Here is a 20797-nt window from a genome sequence, read left to right on the forward strand (position 1 = left end):
ACAACGATGAAGAGGATAAATTAAATTATTAGCTTTAAAAGCTCTCAAAAGGTATCATATGCTGTAATTAACTGATGTCAAGGGTGACAGTATTTGCATATCTCTAATTAACCCAATTTATATACGTATGTACAATACTTATAACCAGTGGGTAGTTGACCGTTTTCTATGCAGACTGTAATGCGGGCAGGAGGGTGCAAATAGTTGGAAAAATACAATGAAATACAGTATAATAAGAGAAAGTAGAGTGGAAGGCATCGTCACTCTAATACACTTGAATACCAGGCCAAAATATACAAGATTTCAACTACAGACAGAACGAAATGTCGACCCAGAACAATGATAGGTCCAAACGTCACTACATAACCCAGACTCCACCTGGACAAAACCATTTATTTATTTATTATATGTTATAATGATAATGAGGAGGAGGACTTACAGGAATAAGTGTTGGCCTAAATCATGAATGCACAATGGAACCACCCTCCCTTTGGAACATCATTCCTGAGGGCATTAATGGGACTAGGAATAAGGAAGGACCTCCCCCTAGGCCCATAAGATAGGAACACTTCGAATTTATTATAAGCAGACTCTATATCTTGTATATTTGGTATGGTCTTCAATCTGAGTTTTTGTTAGATGACCCATACTTACTTGTTTTAAATGAGAGAAGGTATATACAGAAATAGCTATATGTATTGCGTAAATCATTTAAAAAACATTTATTCTCTTTGTACGCATAGTTACCTGGAATTTTGATATATATATATATATATATATATATATATATATAATATATATATATATATATATGTATACATATATATATATATATATATATATATATATATATATATATATATATATATATATATATATATATATATGTATGTATATATATTAGGTGTAATGGGTATGTAATACAGTATGTGGATATGTGTATATGTATGTGCGAACAATGTTTGAAAACAGTTTGCAAAGTTTCCAAAATGTTTGCAAACAATGTTTGTCGACAGGATGCTTGTTGGTGCAGTAGCCTCTGTATTTACTTGGTTAATTTAATGCACTCGGGAAGGGATAAGAAAATGAAATAGATCGTGATGAAAATAAATACATATATACACGTATACACACACACGCACGTATATATTGTGACAAAGTGCAAAGTCTAAGATCAATGGTTATCACTGTAAAATAACAAAGTTAGAGTGGTAAAGGCCACCATCATTCCCTTTAAAAATTCTTTACAGAAGCAGAGAAACCATGAGGTCGCTTTGTGCAGGCTGCGTAATGGGCGCACAAGGTTGACTCATGGCTTTCTTATGTCTAATCAGCCACCTCCAGAATGTGATACCTGTCAAACCAGAGTAACTGCGAAACACATTTTAACAATGCTCTAAGTATTCACATATTAGACTTAAATACTTTAGATCATCTCCTAGAATGCAGGACATTCTAGGAGATGACGACTCAAATATTTGCAAGATTTTAAAATTTTTAACATATAGATCTATTAAAACATATATAAATAATTTTATTAGATAGATATGTATTAAAATATATATGTGTATGATATATATGTATATGTATATATATATATATATATATATATATATATATATATATATATATATATATATATACATGTATATATATATTTATATATGTGTGTGTGTGTATGTATATATATGTATATATATGTATGTGTGCGTATATATGTATATATATATATATATATATATATATATATATATATATATATATATATATATATATATATATATATATATATATATATATATATATATAATTTTTATTCATACAAATTTATTTTAAATATGTACAGTAATGTTTTATCATTTATTTATTTATTTTTAACTAAATGACTAAAAATATATATTTTTTTAATATGATAATTTTAACAGATTTTCTCTGCATTAAGCAGCCGATTGGACTTAGTCGGAAATGGCTGCTTAAACAAATAATAATAATAATAATAATAATACACTTACCAGTCATTAAATATTACCACAGCCAGACACCTGAACCTTCTTCACAGGTACTAAACGACTGAATACTCTAAAGGCAACTGTGATCCCTTAAACAACTTATCGATACTGCAGAAAATCAGACTAAGTTCATTAATACAGGTGAGGTAAAATTATATGTAATTAAATTAATTAAAGGGCATCACTCCAACTTTAAAAGTCTAAGTATTTCCCTGATTTTAAAAGTCTTAGTACTTCCTTGGTTCTAACTCACTTCAATTAAATTGAAGGAAAAGAGCTCAATAACCACTCTATGTTTCTACCTGAACAAAATTAAATATACGAGTGAAAAAGAAAACTTATACAAATTTTAAATACAAACATTTTTTATCAAACCCAAAATTTATAAGTGAAATTAAAAATCTCAGGGAAATTTACTGTTACTTGAAAACAACACAAAGTTTGATTAATTCTTGAATTAATTATTAAGTAAGATTAAATCAAAATTGAACTTATTACAAAAATCAAGAAAATTAATTTCGATCTAAATTCAAAAGTGTTAGGTAATAACTAAAATGTAGAAATTAATTCACAAGTGCTAAACAACAATAAAATTTGAAAAGAATTCTAAGTAAATGCAAATTAATTCACAAGTGTTAAATTCAATTATATATGCAACGATTAATTAATGAGAACAATTAAGTTAATCAAATTGTGAATGAACATGAAAACAGAAAAATGTGGAAAAGATTAACATTGCAAAAAGAAGGCATTTATCACAAAATATTAAAAAAACACTTCAATAAGAAAAATGGACAAAAGCACAAAAAATCACTTCAAAAGAAATAAACACAGAATATGAAAATTTGCAATGTGCAAAAAATTAAATAGTTTCATCAAACCACTGTAAATAGATTTTTAGTTTCACCAAACCACTGTAAATGTGTTTTTTAAGTTTCAACTAAAAAACTTTGTAATAACCCATAACCTTAGTACCAATTGTTTCTGCTGCAGCTAGTTCCAAAAAAAAAAAAAAATATGCCGTTACACGCCTGTACAATGTTTGTTCAGATTCCACAATAAGCATTAAGTAATACTAAATAACTCTAAGAAATATGAAATCTCAAATTTACGAGTGACCAATCACTAAGTATGAAATCTTTACGTTAATGTAAAATCAAAAATGGCACTGGAGAGAGGGAGGGAGATGATTTCTTTACACCCCGAGTTCAAAGTTCCAAATGAGCTTTCTCTCTCTCTCTCTCTCTCTCTCTCTCTCGTATGGGCGAGATATAAAGGCCTGATGGGCTCAAATCGCGTTTGACCCGAAGTTCAGCTAGTATCGTAAAAAATTTTCTTTCAAAACAATAAGTAGAAAAATTGAGATTAGAATCACAACAAACATTTATTTTTACATGATTAAGACAATAAAAGTCTTTCAAAGTAAAAGATATAATTATAGAATCTTCTAGAATGAAATTAAGTTTTGTCATTTCCTTGAGTGACGTCACAAACTTTCCATTTCAAAATCAAAGCTACTTACGAGTCTACAAATTCTCTTTCGACAAATCGAGAGATACAAGAGTAAACTTACTAGTAATATTAGATGGTTTTCAATACAAAAAAGATGGTGCAATCCTTCCACGTGATTACTCGGCAAAGACAAAAAAGAAAAAAAAAAATAACCATGTCCAATGCTAATTAGTTTTGTTCTCACATTCTACGTTATCTTAACTTTTAAATTATGTTATGCGAAATCTGAACATACATTATTAGAACCTACTGACTCTAAGCTAAATAAGGAATCTGGAAATATTGCAAACAATTTTACTACACTTCATACAGTTAAAGAGAGGATAATATGCATTACGAAAGTAACAGCATATAAGAATATATACTATATATATATATATATATATATATATATAATATATATATATATATATATATATATATATATATATTATACATGTGAATATAATTCATTATACATGTGTTTATATACATATACACACAGAAACACTAAATGTTTTCCATTCTGGATGGGAAACAAATATGTGGTGAAAGGTGCTTGCAAATTTTGTTCGCAAACAATGTTTCCTAGTGTGGACAGGCCTTAAGTATATTGATCTATAAAAAATTACTATATATTTGTTGACTTTGTACATAAATTACATATACTGTATATGTAATGAATGTAAAATGAACGTTAGAATGTAGTTTTTTTAAATAAAAGAGAGAGAGAGAAACAAAGGCCTATATAAGTGGACTGAGAATCATTTGAAGATCAAAAGCTCGACAGAAAATTGAAGACATTCCTTGCTGCTAATAAACTCTCTTGAGGAATAAGATAAAAAGAAATAAATTATATCCCTGCCGTAACCTGGAAAAGACGAACTGAACCAATTAATGATGACTTATCTGACAGCTATAAATGTTCAGTGTCTGCAATATGACATCCACCAGACTTTGCAATTTGCAAAAACGAACAGAAGTTTCAACTTGACGCTTTGAATACTGATACTGAAAGTGGCTTATGCAGTTTTCTTTTGGTTAGCTTCGTTTCTTGAAAAAAAACTTACATCCTTACAAATGTATAACTGATAGTAATTTAAGATTTTTCCCAGCACCTTTAATTGTGGTTCAAAAAGAGGGAAATTCTCTCTCTCTCTCTCTCTCTCTCTCTCTCTCTCTCTCTCTCTCTCTCTCTCTCTCAGACGGATAAACAATGGAGCGCTATATTAGAGCAATTGATATAAGTGCAGAAGACTTTGAACTTGTACTACAACATTTAACGTAAATGGTCTGCCACTGCAAATTCAACCGGCCAGATTCAACCAACTTTGGTCATCAGACCAAGAAGAAGTTCCAAGATTTGGAGCTCGACTACAAAGCTGGTCGTCCTCCTGAACAGGAATCAGTCAGAAATGACTGAAAACGACCAATAATGACCACAATGACTGCAATAATAATTTGACTTGAAGGAAGGAAGGAAAAATCCAAGACTATAAATGAGATTATACGTCAGTGGATGTCACATGATTTAGGATTTCTCAATCGGTTTTGGCATAAAATTCACGTGATGACATCATGATTAATTACTCCCCCCCCCCCCCCCCCCCCCCCCCCCCCCCCGCCCCCCCCCCCCCCCCCCCCCCCACACTTCTCGGGTATCGTGGAAACATCGGTTGAAATGTCGCTTCTTATTTTCAAATTTCTCTCTCTCTCTCTCTCTCTCTCTCTCTCTCTCTCTCTCTCTCTCTCTCTCTCGTAGTCTCTTTCTCTCATTCTGTATCAGTCTCTCGGTCTCGTAGTCTCTCACTCTCACTCTGTCTCTTAGAGACTCACTCTCTCTCTCTCTCTCTCTCACTCTCTCTCTTTTGTTGTAGGCAAAAATGGAGCTACAAAGAGCAACAGGGGCGTATCATCATCAACAAAGATGGCGGCCATAAGGCAAACCACAAGTCACATTTTTGGAACTGCAATCAGTTGGGATCTGAAAGAGCCGTTCCAAAGCCTGTCCCCTCATGACTACTACTATTTTCGAGGGGAGTGCCGTGAGAGAGAAGGGAGACTGCGCTACAACTACTCATCCCAACTGATCTTAATCCCAAAAATTTGACTTGAAATTTTGTGGGAATTTTTTATTATCCTTTGGCCGCCATCGTTGTCGATGATACGCACTTTTGAAAGTTTCAGTCGTCGATTTTGTGGGTCTATATTTTCTATGAAATTGTTGTGGCGGATAGAAGAGAAGGGTAGGTAGCCATATTAAGCGAAACGACCCCTGTTTATGCTCCCTCCTGGGTAGAAATGCCCTGCCATGCTAAGACAAGTACTACTACCCCACTACCACTCCTATAGCCTCTACCAGGCAGGGGAAACGGTCAAAAAAATCTTAATTGTGGTCAGTTATTAGGGGTCATCGAGAAATATACAGAAAGAGAGAGAGAGAAAAAAAAAAATCTTGAGTATACTGAGCATGGCCAGTACACGTTCATTGTACTACTGTTTCTCAAAGATTCACCGTATGCGTGAAAACCGTATTGACATGACATCTGACTGTGCACTGTGAATACGAAGCCTGGTCTGTGTCTAGAACTGAAAGAGGAAAAATCAGGGTTGCTAATAGTTATGGCAGCAGTAATTCCAGTCAACTGCTGCGACAGACAGACAGACAGCTTCTTCTTCCTCTACCGATTTGCAAACAAACAAAAAACCATCCTCTACCGATGGCTGCCAACTACTCCACAGCTCAAATCATTTGAATTAAAAAATAAAACTAAACTGTTTTTAAGAATATGCTAAATAATAATTTATCAATGTCCTAACATATAAATGTACACCCCAGTCATAAAAGCGACGTCGTTCCAGCCCAGTCTGTTCGGAGAGATCATGCCATTCTTGCCCTGAAAGAGAGAGAGAGAGAGAGATTCCATAGGAAAACAATCATAAAAATGTAAAACTTTCTGTATAGATGATACAAAAAGTATCTAGTGTTTATTAGCTCCAGATAATCATTCTACTAATATTGTAACCAAACATTGATGCACTCCTACAACCATATCAAATAACTCAAATAACCCTGGGGATCGAACCAAACCCGTCCACCCCTTTCTCTACAATAACTACCATTATTTTAGTCATAACATAAGCAACTAGAAATGTCATAGCACAGTCTTATAAGTAACACCATAACCACGGAACTATCAGTTAAGTTCCCACTTCAGGTAAGTTCCCCACCAGAAACTATCATTCAACCGTATACACTAATTAAAGATCAACTGAAAGATGGCCATCTTGGTGCTTTGCCGACTTAGTATAGTTCTCCATCTTAGTTATCGTACTCTCCCATTATGTAGGGGAACGACTCGTACGTATGCAAGCACGAATTCACTCCCGAGACACTCCCAGATATATTTCGTCATAGACTCATCACAAGTTCATTACACTGGAATAGAACGTGACGTCATATACAGATCATAGTCACACCCATAAAATCTACTCAATACCAGATTCTTGCTTTGGCCCTTTGTTCTGCTTAGGCAGCGACTTCCACCTGGCGCCACGGAGAGTCAAAATGATGACATCTATCATTTTAAAGAATGTCATTGTTAATCACATGCGCTTATCAACCATCAGTCAATAAATATATATTAAAATTCTTAATGGTGTTTTAATTATATTCTTAATAATAATTTCACACGCTTCCCTTAAAAAGTGGGGTTTGGCAACTGTACTACCACTGCAATTCATCACACTGACCTGAGGGAAGAGGGAAAGATGTTATTTTACTATTGTGGATAGTATTCCATTTCTCATGGCCGAGCACAGATATAAAAGCCTAGATGCCGCATCGGCCGCTAGCTGATCAGGCTGGCGCACGTCATCAGGCCCGCCATCTTGGCGCGGTTATTCAAACAATGCAGCATGCTGCAGTATATGACATTTTTTCGCCACTATTCGCTTAATATTGCACGGATTTTCCTTGTCTGATGGCTCATTACAAAGCTTACATAATTCCCTACAAGGATCTAATAAAATAACGTTGTTCCTTATTGTTTGAAAGTTAACTTGCGATGACTTTGTTTTAGCAGGTGGGGGAGGGGAAGGGGGCTAGTTGTACACAAATGTTAATATTTACCCATAACTATTGCTGTAAACAATAATTTGAAATGCTGTGATAAGACAGCCTACGAAAAAAATGGTTAAAACAATATTGTTTAAGGGCGTTAAGTCAATAGGGTAAATCGTGTATGTTGGACACTAATTTGATGTTTTTCGCGTTTTCTTTCACTGCATTATAGCTAGGTAATATTTATAGTGTTAATCTGGTTCCTTGTAATAAAAGAACTAAATGGCCAAGCAAGGCACATAATGAGTTTTTGTTGATGTTTTGATATAGCCTGCTAATTTCATATCAATGCATATAGATTATCATTACAATGTAGTATCATTAAACTGGTTTGGAAACAGCAATGAAAAGAAAACTTGTTTAAACTGCTGGGAATATTTATAAATAAATGCACAGATGTACAATAAATGTTATATATACATTCAATGTAAGAACAAATATCATGAAAATAAATAATTGTGCAATACATTTTGAGAGTTGTTACTTCAAAGTATTGGCTTAATGACCCATAAGGCCACCCATAGCTTTAAATTTACATATGTGACCAAACCAATGAACAGTTAGCTGAAAAAAAAATTAGACTGGCCTTATGATTGTGGCCTAGGCTGAAAGGCTCTGGGGGGGTGGGGGTTTCCTATGACCGGGTATACAGGGTTTGCTCGTCAGGATTGGCTCATTTTGGCAATTTTGGTCTATAGATGGGTCCCCTTCTGGAAGGGTAGAAGTATAGAGATGGCCCAGGCCCTTATCCCAAATAAGGTATAATAATTTGGGACCTTGACAACACAGGTCTAGAGATGAGCTATATTGAACTGTTAATGCTTGCCATAATGATATATCCTAGTCTGAGCAAATTAAAGGTAGTTTTGTGAAAAATTTAAGTTCTATATAATTATTTCACCATATAAAATTAGGTCTAGAGATAGGTCACTTTTGCCTCTAGACGAGGTGGTCTCTTGATCCCCCTAAATTTTCCAAAGCCAGGTCTAGAGGTCAGTATTCACTGAGGAGCACCCCGTTCCAAAAAAATTGGAAGAACCCCCACCCCCCCAGGCTCAAGGAGCAGGCAGAGATGCAAGGATAGATAACACAGAAATCCTAGTTATTCTAGGGCCTACTGAGTTTATTTAGGCTCAACCATACAGTTTTATGACTTAAAACTTGTAGGCCTGTGCCAAAAATTATATGGGGATTTTTTAAACAGAGCACTTCGAGAGACAAAGATTTTACTTAAGTTGCACAGATCCATAGCTGTAGGCATACTTTAGTAATCTGTCTTATCACAGCATTTCAAATTATTGTTTACAGCAATATTTATTAACATTTGTGTACAACTAGCCCCCTTCCCCCTACCTGCTAAAACAAAGTCATTGCAAGTTAACTTTCAAACAATAAGGAACAACTTTTATTTTATTAGATCCTTGTAGGGAATTATGTAAGCTTTGTAACGAACCATCAGACAAGAAAATCCGTGCAATATTAAGCGAATAGTGGCGAAAAAACGTCATCTACTGCAGCCTGCTGCATTGTTTGAATTACCGCGCCAAGATGACGTATGTCCGGCCGGCCGATGCGGCATCTAGGCTTTAATATCTATGTGGCCGAGGTCCATGGATGAAGGGCAGTAAAAGCAACATCTTTGCTTGAGTTTATTCGGTTAGCTACACTGAAGAAGGATATTCATAATACAAAAGGTGTATATAAAAGATTCATAGCAAACATCTGAGCATCAGAGTTTAATAAATAATAAGAATCATATCCTATATACATGGGGTAGAATTTACTGGATTGAAACCTGTGTGTCGGACTCGATACTAATACAAAAATAATTGGTTACACTTATAACATTTATGCATTATGCAATGCTGTGTGACTAGCTTTAAGCTGAGATTGTCTGCAGAGCTAAAATTTCACGCGCTGTTACATAATGTCTTGCCTACATGACAGTCTCCTCTCCCTTCACATGTGACTAAGAAACACATCTGTTTCTCAACACTTACAAATCTAATCTTCAGGAGGTTTTCCTTTACTCATTCGGTAATGGAGTACAACAACAGGTGTATTCTGAGCTGTTGCAAGATTTCCCTCTCAATTTACAGTTGGTTGTTCAACATGTTGGTAAGCAGTTTGCACATCTCAGTTAATGAAGTTTGTGGTATTTGATACTTTAACCCTTATATCATAATGTAAGTTACCTATCTTTCTGACAATTTCTCCTTATACTCATTTTTCTGGTGTATTGAATGATCTTACCATGACATAACTTGAGGGAGTGAGGTGTCTTAACTTGGTAAGTTGTTTACTTGATATGTTGCTGTATACCATTTACATTCAGAAATTCTTTAAAATAGTGCATTACTTTTTGCAATGTAAAGACACTTTTAGGTTTAGAAATGTGTAGTTTTTAATTTTTTTACACACTAGTATTAGATAATAAAGGTTGTCTTAGGTGATGAGACAACAGGAGAAACATTAGACAATGCAGATGAAGACATATGAAGGTGTTTCAATATCAATTTTGCAGTTTCTATAGGTAATAAATATTACAAATATGATTATTAATTTACCTTAATTCAATTTATCTGTGAATGAAATACAATGAATAGCAATACATTTCTTTGCAGATGACAAACTAATCCATAGATATTCAGTGACTGGTGTCTGTAGATTAACTTCTAGCCAAAGGAAAAAATTAAGCTGTTTACAAAGACTACCACTTTTACAACTAACCTAAGGAAAACTACAAAAAAGAGCCGTTTCCATGGATTTCGTACCACTACTACAAATTCTTTACAGGAAACTAAACAAAGGGAGAGCTGTTTCCATAGATTTAGTACCACTACTACAAATTCTTCAGAGCAAAACTGAGCAAAAGGAGAGCTGTTTCCATAGATTTAGTACCACTACTACAAATTCTTTACAGGAAAACTAAACAGAGGGAGAGCTGTTTCCATAGATTTAGTACCACTACTACGAATTCTAGACAGGAAAACTAAGCAAAGGGAGAGCTGTTTCCATAGATTTAGTACCCATATTACAAATTCTTCAGAGGAAAACTAAGCAAAAGGAGAGCGGTTTCCATAGATTTAGTACCACTACTACAAATTCTTTACAGAAAAAACTAAATGAAGGGAGAGCTGTTTCCGTAGATTTAGTACCACTACTACAAATTCTTTACAGAAAACTAAACAAAGGGAGAGCTGTTTCCATAGATTTAGTACCACTACTACAAATTCTTTACAGGAAAACTAAGCAAAAGGAGAGCTGTTTCCATAGATTTAGTACCACTACTACAAATTCTTTACAGGTAAACTAAACAAAGGGAGAGTTGTTTCCATAGATTTAGTACCACTACTACAAATTCTAGACAGGAAAACTAAAAAAAAGGAGAGCTGTTTCCACACTTGTACCACTTTACAAATTCAGAAAGGAAAAGTAAGAAAAGGGTAGCGTTTTCCATAGTTGACCACATACAAATTCAGACAGGAAAACTAAACAGAGCTGTTTCCACAGACTTAGTACCACTATTACAAATTCTAGAAAGGAAAAGTAAGCAAAGGGTGAGCTGTTTCCATAGATTTAGTACCACTACTACAAATTCTAGACAGAAAACTAAAAAAGGGAGAGCTGTTTCCATAGTTTTAGTACCACTACTACAAATTCTAGACAGAAAACTAAACAAAGGAAGAGCTGTTTCCATAGTTTTTTAGTACCACTACTACAAATTCTAGACAGGAAAAACTAAACAAAGGGAGAGTAGCGCTGAATGGCCTTAGTTGCCCCAGCGCTTGGCATTATGCCACCAAAAATTCTATATAGATAGATAGATAGATAAACAAAGGGAGGAGCTGGTTTCCATAGATTTAGTACCAACTACTAACCAAATTCTAGACAGAAAAACTAAACAGAGGGAGAGCTGTTTTCCGTCATCTTTCGTAACCACTTACTACAAATTCTTTACAGGAAACTCAAACAAAGGAGAGCTGTTTCCATAGTTTTAGTACCACTACTACAAATTCTAGACAGGAAACTAAACAAAGGGAGAGCTGTTTCCATAGATTTAGTACCACTACTACAATTCTAGACAGGTAAAACTAAACAGCTGAGCTGTTTCCATAGATTTAGTACCACTACTACAAATTCTAGACAGAAAACTAAAAAAAGGGAGAGCTGTTTCCATAGTTTTAGTACCACTACTACAAATTCTAGACAGGAAAACTAAACAAAAGAAGAGCTGTTTTTCCATAGTTTTAGTAGCACTACTTCTACGGTACAAATTTCCCTAGACAGGGAAAAAACTAAAAATAAATTGGGGTGAGGCTGGATGTCCATAGCTTTTAGTAAAAACAAACTACTACAAATTTCTAGCCGGACTAGCTAAACCTAGAGCGGTTGTGTTTCCATAGTTTTAGTACCACTACTACAAATTCTAGACAGGAAAACTAAACAAAGGGTGAGCTGTTTTCCTAGATTTAGTACCATACTACAAATTCTTAGACAGAAAACTAAAAAAAAAAGGGAGAGCGTTTCCATAGTTTTAGTACCACTACTACAAATTCTAGACAGAAACTAAAAAAGGTGAGAAAACTGTTTCCATAGAGTACCACTACTACAAATTCTTACAGAAACTAAAACAAAGGGAGAGCTGTTTCCATAGATTAGTACCACTACTACAAATTCTGAACAGGAAAACTAAACAAAGGGAGAGATGTTTCCATAGATTTAGTACCACTACTACAAATTCTAGACAGAAAACTAAACAAAGGAGAGCTGTTTCTGTAGATTTAATACCACTACTACAAATTCTTTACAGGAAACTAAGCAAAAGGAGAGCCGTTTTCATAGATTTAGTACCACTACTACAAATTCTAGACAGGAAAACTAAACAAAGGGAGAGCTGTTTCCACAGCCTTAGTACCACTATTACAAATTCTAGAAAGGAAAAGTAGGCAAATGGTGAGCTGTTTCCATAGATTTAGTACCACTACTACAAATTCTAGACAGGTAAACTAAACAGAGGGAGAGCTGTTTCCATAGATTTAGTACCACTACTACAAATTCTTTACAGGTAAACTAAACAGAGGGAGAGCTGTTTCCGCAGATTAGTACCCACTACTACAAATTCTAGACAGAAAACTAAACAAAAGGAGGTGTTTCCATGTTTTAGTACCACTTACTACAAATTCAGACAGGAAAACTAAACAAAGGGAGAGCTGTTCCTAAATTAGTACCACTACTACAAATTCTAGACGGAAAGCCAAAACAAAGGGAGAGCTGTTTCCATAGATTAGACCACTACTACAAATTCGACAGGTAAAAAACTAAACAAAGGGGAGAGCTGTTTCCAGTTTTAGTACCACTACTACAAATTCTAGACAAAACTAAACAAAGGGAGAGCAGTTTCATAAATTTAGTACCACTACTACAAATTCTAGACAGGAAAGCTAAACAAAGGAGAGCTTTTCCATTAGTCTAGTACCACACTCAAATTTAGACAGGTAAACTAAACAAAAGGGAGAGCTGTTTTCCATAGATTGTACCACTACTACAAATTCTAGACAGGAAAAAAATAAAACAAAGGAGAGCCTGTTTCCATAGATTTAGTACCACTACTAAATTCTAGACAGAAACTAAACGGGGAGAGCTGTTTCCATAGATTTAGTCCACTACTACAAATTTAGAGAGCTGTTTTTTTCCATAGTTTTTAGTACCACTACTACAATTCTAGACAGGGAAAACTAAACAAAGGGAGAGGCTTTTTCAATAGGCTGTTTTCCATAAATTTAGTACCACGACTACAAATTCTAGACAGGAAAGCCAAACAAAGGGAGAGCTGTTTCCATAGATTTAGTACCACTACTACAAATTCTAGACAGGTAAACTAAACAAAGGGAGAGCTGTTTGCCATAGTTTTAGTACCACTACTACAAATTCTAGACAAAAACTAAACAAAGGGAGAGCAGTTTTCCATAAATTTAGTACCCCACTACTACAAATTCTAGACAGGAAAGCTAAACAAAGGGAGAGCTGTTTCCATAGTTTTAGTACCACTACTACAAATTCTAGACAGTAAACTAAACAGTGAGAGCTGTTTCCATAGATTTAGTACCACTACTACAAATTCTAGACAGAAAACTAAACAAAAGGAGAGCTGTTGCCATAGATAGTACCACTTACTACAAATTCTTAGGACAGGAAACTAAACAAAGGGAGAGCTGTTTCATAGATTTAGTACCCACTACATTTCTAGACACTAAACAAAGGGGAGAGCTGTTTTCATAGATTTTAGTACCAAACCTTAACTAACATTCTGGACAGGAAACTAAACAAAGGGAGAGCTGTTTCCATAGATTTAGTACCACTACTACAATTACTAGACAGAAAACTAAACAGAGGGAGAGCTGTTTTTTCCATAATTTTAGTACCACTACTACAAATTCTAGACAGAAACTAAACAAAGGGAGAGCTGTTTCCATAGATTCAGTACTACTACTACAAATTCTAGACAGGAAAACTAAACACAAAGGGAGAGCTGTTTTTTTTGTAAGATTTTAGTACCACTACTTACAATTCTAGACAGAAAACTAAAAAAAGGGAGAGCTGTTTCCATAGATTTAGTAGCCACTACTACAAATTCTAGACAGGAGAACTAAACAAAGGGAGAGCTGTTTCCATAGATTTAGTTACCACTACTACAAATTCTAGACAGGAAACTAAACAAAAGGGAGAAGCTGTTTCCTCAGATTTAGTACCACTACTACAAATTCTAGACAGGAAACTAAACAAAAGGGAGAGCTGTTTCCATAGATTTAGTACCACTACTACAAATTCTGGACAGGAAAACTAAGCAAAGCGAGAGCTGTTCCATAGATTTAGTACCACTACTACAAATTCTGGACAGGAAAACTAAACAAAGGGAAAGCTGTTTCCATAGATTTAGTACCACTACTACAAATTCTAGACAGAAAACTAAACAAAGGGAGAGCTTTTTCCATAGATTTAGTACCACTACTACAAATTCTAGACAGGAAAACTAAACAAAGGGAGAGCTGTTTCCATAGTTTTAGTAGCACTACTACAAATTCTTTACAGGCAAACTAACGAGGGAAGATGTTTCCATAGATTTAGTACCACTACTACAAATAATAGACAGGAAAACTAAACAAAGAGAGCTGTTTCCATAGATTTAGTACCACTACACAGTTCTAGACAGGAAAACTAAACAAAGGGAGAGAGCTGTTCCCATAGATTTTAGTACCAACTAAAACTACTGTTTCCATAGATTTAGTACACTACTACAAATTCTAGACAGAAAACTAAAAAAAGGGAGAGCTGTTTCCATAGTTTTAGTACCACTACTACAAATTCTAGACAGGTAAACTAAACAAAGGGAGAGCTGTTTCCATAGATTTAGTACCACTACTACAAATTCTAGACAGAAAACTAAACAAAAGGAGAGCTGTTTCCATAGATTTAGTACCACTACTACAAATTCTAGACAGGAAAACTAAACAAAGGGAGAGCTGTTTCCATAGATTTAGTACCACTACTACAAATTCTGGACAGGAAAACTAAACAAAGGGAGAGCTGTTTCCATAGATTTAGTACCACTACTACAAATTCTAGACAGGAAAACTAAACAAAGGGAGAGCTGTTTCCATAGATTTAGTACTACTACTACTACAAATTCTAGACAGAAAACTAAACAACGGGAGACATAGATTTAGTAAACTACAGCTGTTTCCTTAGATTTAGTACCACTACTACAAATTCTAGATAGGAAAACTAAACAAAGGGAGAGCTGTTTCCATAGTTTTAGTACCACTACTACAAATTCTTTACAGGTAAACTAAAGAAAGGGAGAGCTGTTTTCATAGATTTAGTACCACTACTACAAATTCTAGACAGGAAAACTAAACAAAGGAGAGCTGTTTCCATAGATTTAGTACCACTACTACTACTACAAATTCTAGACAGGAAAACTAAACAAAGAGAGCTGTTTCCATAGATTTATTACCACTACTACAAGTTCTAGACAGGAAAAACTAAAGTGAGAGAGCTGTTTCCATAGATTTAGTACCACTACTACAAATTCTAGACAGGAAAACTAAACAAAGGGAGAGCTGTTTCCATAGTTTTAGTACCACTACTACAAATTCTAGACATGAAAACTAAACAAAGGGAGAGCTGTTTCCATAGATTTAGTATCACTACTACAAGTTCTAGACAGGAAAACTAAACAAAGGGAGAGCTGTTTCCATAGATTTAGTACCACTACTATAAATTCTAGACAGAAAACTAAACAAAGGGAGAGCTGTTTCCATAGATTTAGTACCACTACTACAAATTCTAGACAGAAAACTAAACAAAGGGAGAGTTCTTTCCATAGATTTAGTACGAACGACACTTTCCATTAACAGTCACAATAGCCTGAGTGGTGGTTCTCATGGCTGAGAGAGAGAGAGATAAAATGTCCTCGATAAGTTTTGTCATAACTGACGCGGTTGTTAGTTATTCAGATAAATCTCATGGAGAGTCAATCATAAATTTAACCACGAGGGAAGGGACAACCTACAGTATTTTTCTATAAACCAACTGTAGGCACTCCTATAAGGAAGAACAATTACAAAGGAAATCGTTTAGATTTACAGTGGTTCTCAAACTCTTCCACCAATATAGGTGGAAACAACTGGAACTCCACAGTGATTATTTGATTGTTATTATACACGTTTTGGTCTTAATTCACTCCAAATTGCACTTGAACTACATTGCTGTTCCTGGTTCCTAAGCACTCACTCCACAAACACAGTTACGGGCAGCACACGAGTATGCAGTGTATGAAGTGCAAAGCTTTATTCCCTTAATTGTTTACTCTACTCATTATTTAGTTTAACTTTACTTTGTTACTTCAAAATGTTTATTTAATTCATGTCTATTATCCCTTTTTTGGAACCAAATTATCCCTGAAAAATTGCAAATATTTCCGATGTACTACGAGCAGACGACAATGACAAAAAGGAATCATCGTTGCCAATCTAGTGGAGCTTCACACATACACCGATGCATTTACAAACTGTTTCCTTGAATTCTAGTTGTCATAGTAATGCAATAATGATAAAATTGCTCTAATATGTATAGTGTTCCCCCCGTATTCGCAGGGGACGTGTACTAGGGACCCCCGCAAATAGCGCAAACCCGCGAATAGTTAGAACTCCCCTCTAAAAATGCCTATATCTGCCTATCTTGAAAGTTCAAATACCAAATGTATACTTAAAGTATCATCCTACATCAAATATACCATTGAATTGGTATTATTTATATAATTTCAAAGTCATCTTAAACATTTTACCATTAAAAATATATAAACAGCCAATAACAAACACACCCACCCACACACACACACACACAGAATAACTCCTTACGATATCAATAGATTGAAAGGAACTTCTGTAGGCAACACTTATTTCCCCTCCCATAAATAAATATATCTATTCCAGAGAAGGGAGAAAGAGAGGACTGATCAATTATGTTTGCCTGTCTATCAATTCTTTTGCTGAGAGAGAGAGAGAGAGAGAGAGAGAAACACCAAATGTAAACCTTATGTAACATCCTACATCAAATTTACCTTAAATTATTATCATATTAATGTATTAATCTTAGAGACTGTATCAATATAATTTCAAAGTAATCCTAAACATTAGTACCCTTAAAGGTATATATGTACATACATACGTACTTCTAACACTTGCAGCCAAGAGAGAGAGAGAGAGAGAGAGTTGTCCCTACAGTATTTAAAAGAGTGAAATGGAAAGGTTATTGCATTTGAAATACTCACATATGAATTTTGTAATTACATTTATAGTATTATTATTATACATAGTGTTATTATTGGAAAATATTAATAATAAACTTATTACATACATGTACCATAAAAAGGATCTCCTCAGTAAGAGAGAGAGAGAGAGAGAGAGAGAGAGAGAGAGAGAGAGAGAGAGAGAGAGAGTGATTGCATAAAAACCATTAAATTCGTTGACCATTGTATGGCACTGTTACTTGACATTTTGACAGCTCCCCAGCTGAGCGTCACTGGAGTTACGAGAAGGTAGGGAAATTGATACAGAAAAAGACAAAGGGAAGAATTTTCATTTGATATTATTATTATTATTATTATTATTATTATTATTATTATTATTATTATTATTATTATTATTATTATTATTATTATTATTATTATTATTATTATTATTGAAATATTAATAAACACACATGTATCTACCACAAAAATTCTCTTATCACAATAAGATAGAGGAGTTATCCTTATGTAAGTGAAATGGTAAGGTAATTTTTATCTCTTTAAAATACTACCACATACGAATTTTGTAATTACAGTTTTATTATTATTATTATTATTATTATTATTATTATTATTATTATTATTATTATTATTATTATTATTATTATTATTATTATTATTATTTTAAAGTATTAAAAACAAATAGTACATGTACTATAAAAATTCTCGAGTCTCAGTAAATGAGAGAGAGAGAGAAATTGCATGAACACTTGGTGGCAATAACACAACAGTTCCTCCCCTTGGTCCCATTACTTGATATATCTGACAGCTTTAGTACCTGGAGTTAGACAGAAAAGACTGGGATTTCCTTCATTCTTACATAATTTTTTAAATTTGATAACTAAAATCTTACTAATTCACTTTAGTATTTTCTTTAATGAATTGATATTATTGCTGTATACATTAATATTGATATTTGAAAATAGTAAATCAATTATTTATCATAAAAAAAAAAAAAAAACCACCAAAAAAAAAAAAACCATACATCTCTGTAGGAGAGAGAGAGAGAGAGAGAGAGAGAGAGATGAGAGAGAGAGAGAGAGAGAGAGAGAGAGAGAAAATTATTATTTTTATTATGTGATATCATTTAATCTTATTAATCTTACTAATACAGTATTAATCAGTATTAATATTTGAAAATTATTGAATAATTTTTGTACCATAAAAAATGCATTTATTCATGAAAATAACATCAAAATACACTAATTAGTGATGATTTTCACCGGAAAATCCCGCGAATAGGCGAATCCCCCGCAAATATGGCGGGTAGTATAATCCAGAGAGAAATCCGCGAATCTGGAGAGCGCGAATAAAACGGGGGGTCCCAGTGTATATACAACAAATGATACGCTAATTTCACTTATTTCCCCAGTTTTGTTGAAGTCCTATACCCAGTTTGGAGACTAAACACATACCAATTGGCAATACTGATAAACAATTGAAGGCGCGAAAAATGCCGTAGGTACTGTTCATAGCTAAACTGTTGATATTTGAGTCAGGAATCTAGTTACTTTTTCAACAACGAATATTTTCAAATTAATAATCATGAATATGTAAAACATTTAGCAATTCATGACCTTATACTGCCGTTTAACTATTATTAAATAATTATCTAATGTATTGCTTCTTCTTCTTCTACCTAAAATCGTAGTTCCCTTGGAAAAGTCGTGGTTGAAAGTAATTGTTTGTGATTTTTGTGAAGAAAGTGCCCAAGCGTCTATGGGTACAAGTGGTGTGCAGATTTAGCACATGGAATTGAAAGTTTATTGACACAAGTGACTCCGTAAACGTCGAGATGGCGTCAATCTTCTAAATATTTGGAGTTGTAAGTAAAAATTTAGAAAGTGTCATGGAGGTATATGTGTGCACTGCGTAGGGCCAGACTTTTCATTACCTTCTGTTTAATCTTAAAATAGGACCTTGATTTCTGACCTTGGGGAAAAAAGAAAAATACTTCAACAACAGGAGAGTAGAGGTCTTGAGCTCCTTCTCTCACCACCAACAACTCGTGACTGATGACCATCTCCGGTGTCAGGATGTGTTAAAGTACTTTTTTGGAGGGTGGCCACAAACGCAGTGGAAACTGGGTCCGCTAGTCTAGTCAGTTGTTCCCCTTATTTTGAAAAAATATACTAAATATTTACAATAGTATGTAAAAAATACTTGTTGATTATCCAAAAAATTAGATGACAACTACTCAGCATATTCATATTTTATATAACATTATATAAATGCATGTTTTTCTTAATCAATTTAAATTGATGTAAAGGGTTCGGAAGTCATGTAAAGCCGAGGGTCCCATTGCTGAATAACCGCTGGTTCCACGCAAAGTAAAAACACCATACTAACAAAAACACCATCCAGTTCTTTGCCCTAATTGATTCCTGCCATTCATCAACTGGGACCGTAACTTATCCTGGAGCCCCCCCTCCAGGATAAGTTACGGATTGGGGCTGACACCCCCTCCCCCCAAAAATGGCAGTATATAACCTGTCCCAGTTGCCGATTGGCGGGAATTGGGCTGCACGACTAAAGTAAAGTTTTACCATTTGTATTTTGTGCCTGTGCTAGGTTGTTATTCTAACTTTAGGCTACTTCTTGTTAAAGTAGGGTAGGTTAGTGTGTACTGCCATAATTGCTCTTGTCTTTGAGGCCCATAGTGGTGTAGGGTAAATACCCAGGCTGCAAACACTCGATCCCTGAAAGTTCACCTTATCACTCAATATTTAATTGGTGAAACAACAACAAAATTAAACCTTTAAGCAAATATTTCAAAAGATTGGAGTTACCATAACAAAATCAGCTTATAGGAGTGCATCAACGGGGACCATCATCAAAATGTTCATTTTCCAAGCAATAACGACTTCATAGGCGAGTTGGGGCAAAAAACCATTTCTGCCTTCCTCTACCACTATCAGACAAATGTTGATCATTTGCTTATTTATAATCAATGGTTGAGTCTTGTGTTGTTATAGGATGCACAATTAGGTGAGGAAAGGGAAGCGTAGTATCCTGGCATTGTATTCCCAGTGAAAGTAACAAGGAAAGGAGAATTAAGTGGCTGGCAGCCATTAACTGGCCTCTCATGCAAGGCTTAATTAAGATGAAAGAGAACAGTAGGACAGAGCACAAGTTAGTACTGGCTCAAATTAGTACTCAGGAGGTACGAGGTAGAGCACTTGCTCAATAAATGAGTCATGTTATTACTAAGCTCATGAGACTCACACCCTATTCCCGCCATGTCTGCACTGCTACCATTGAAATGTCTGCTAACCTGCTGAGAGCAACGTTCCAATTCAATTGGAGGTTGCTTTTTTATAA

The sequence above is a fragment of the Macrobrachium nipponense genome, chromosome 25, assembly GCF_015104395.2.
Source record: "Macrobrachium nipponense isolate FS-2020 chromosome 25, ASM1510439v2, whole genome shotgun sequence".
NCBI classification, from domain to species: domain Eukaryota; kingdom Metazoa; phylum Arthropoda; class Malacostraca; order Decapoda; family Palaemonidae; genus Macrobrachium; species Macrobrachium nipponense.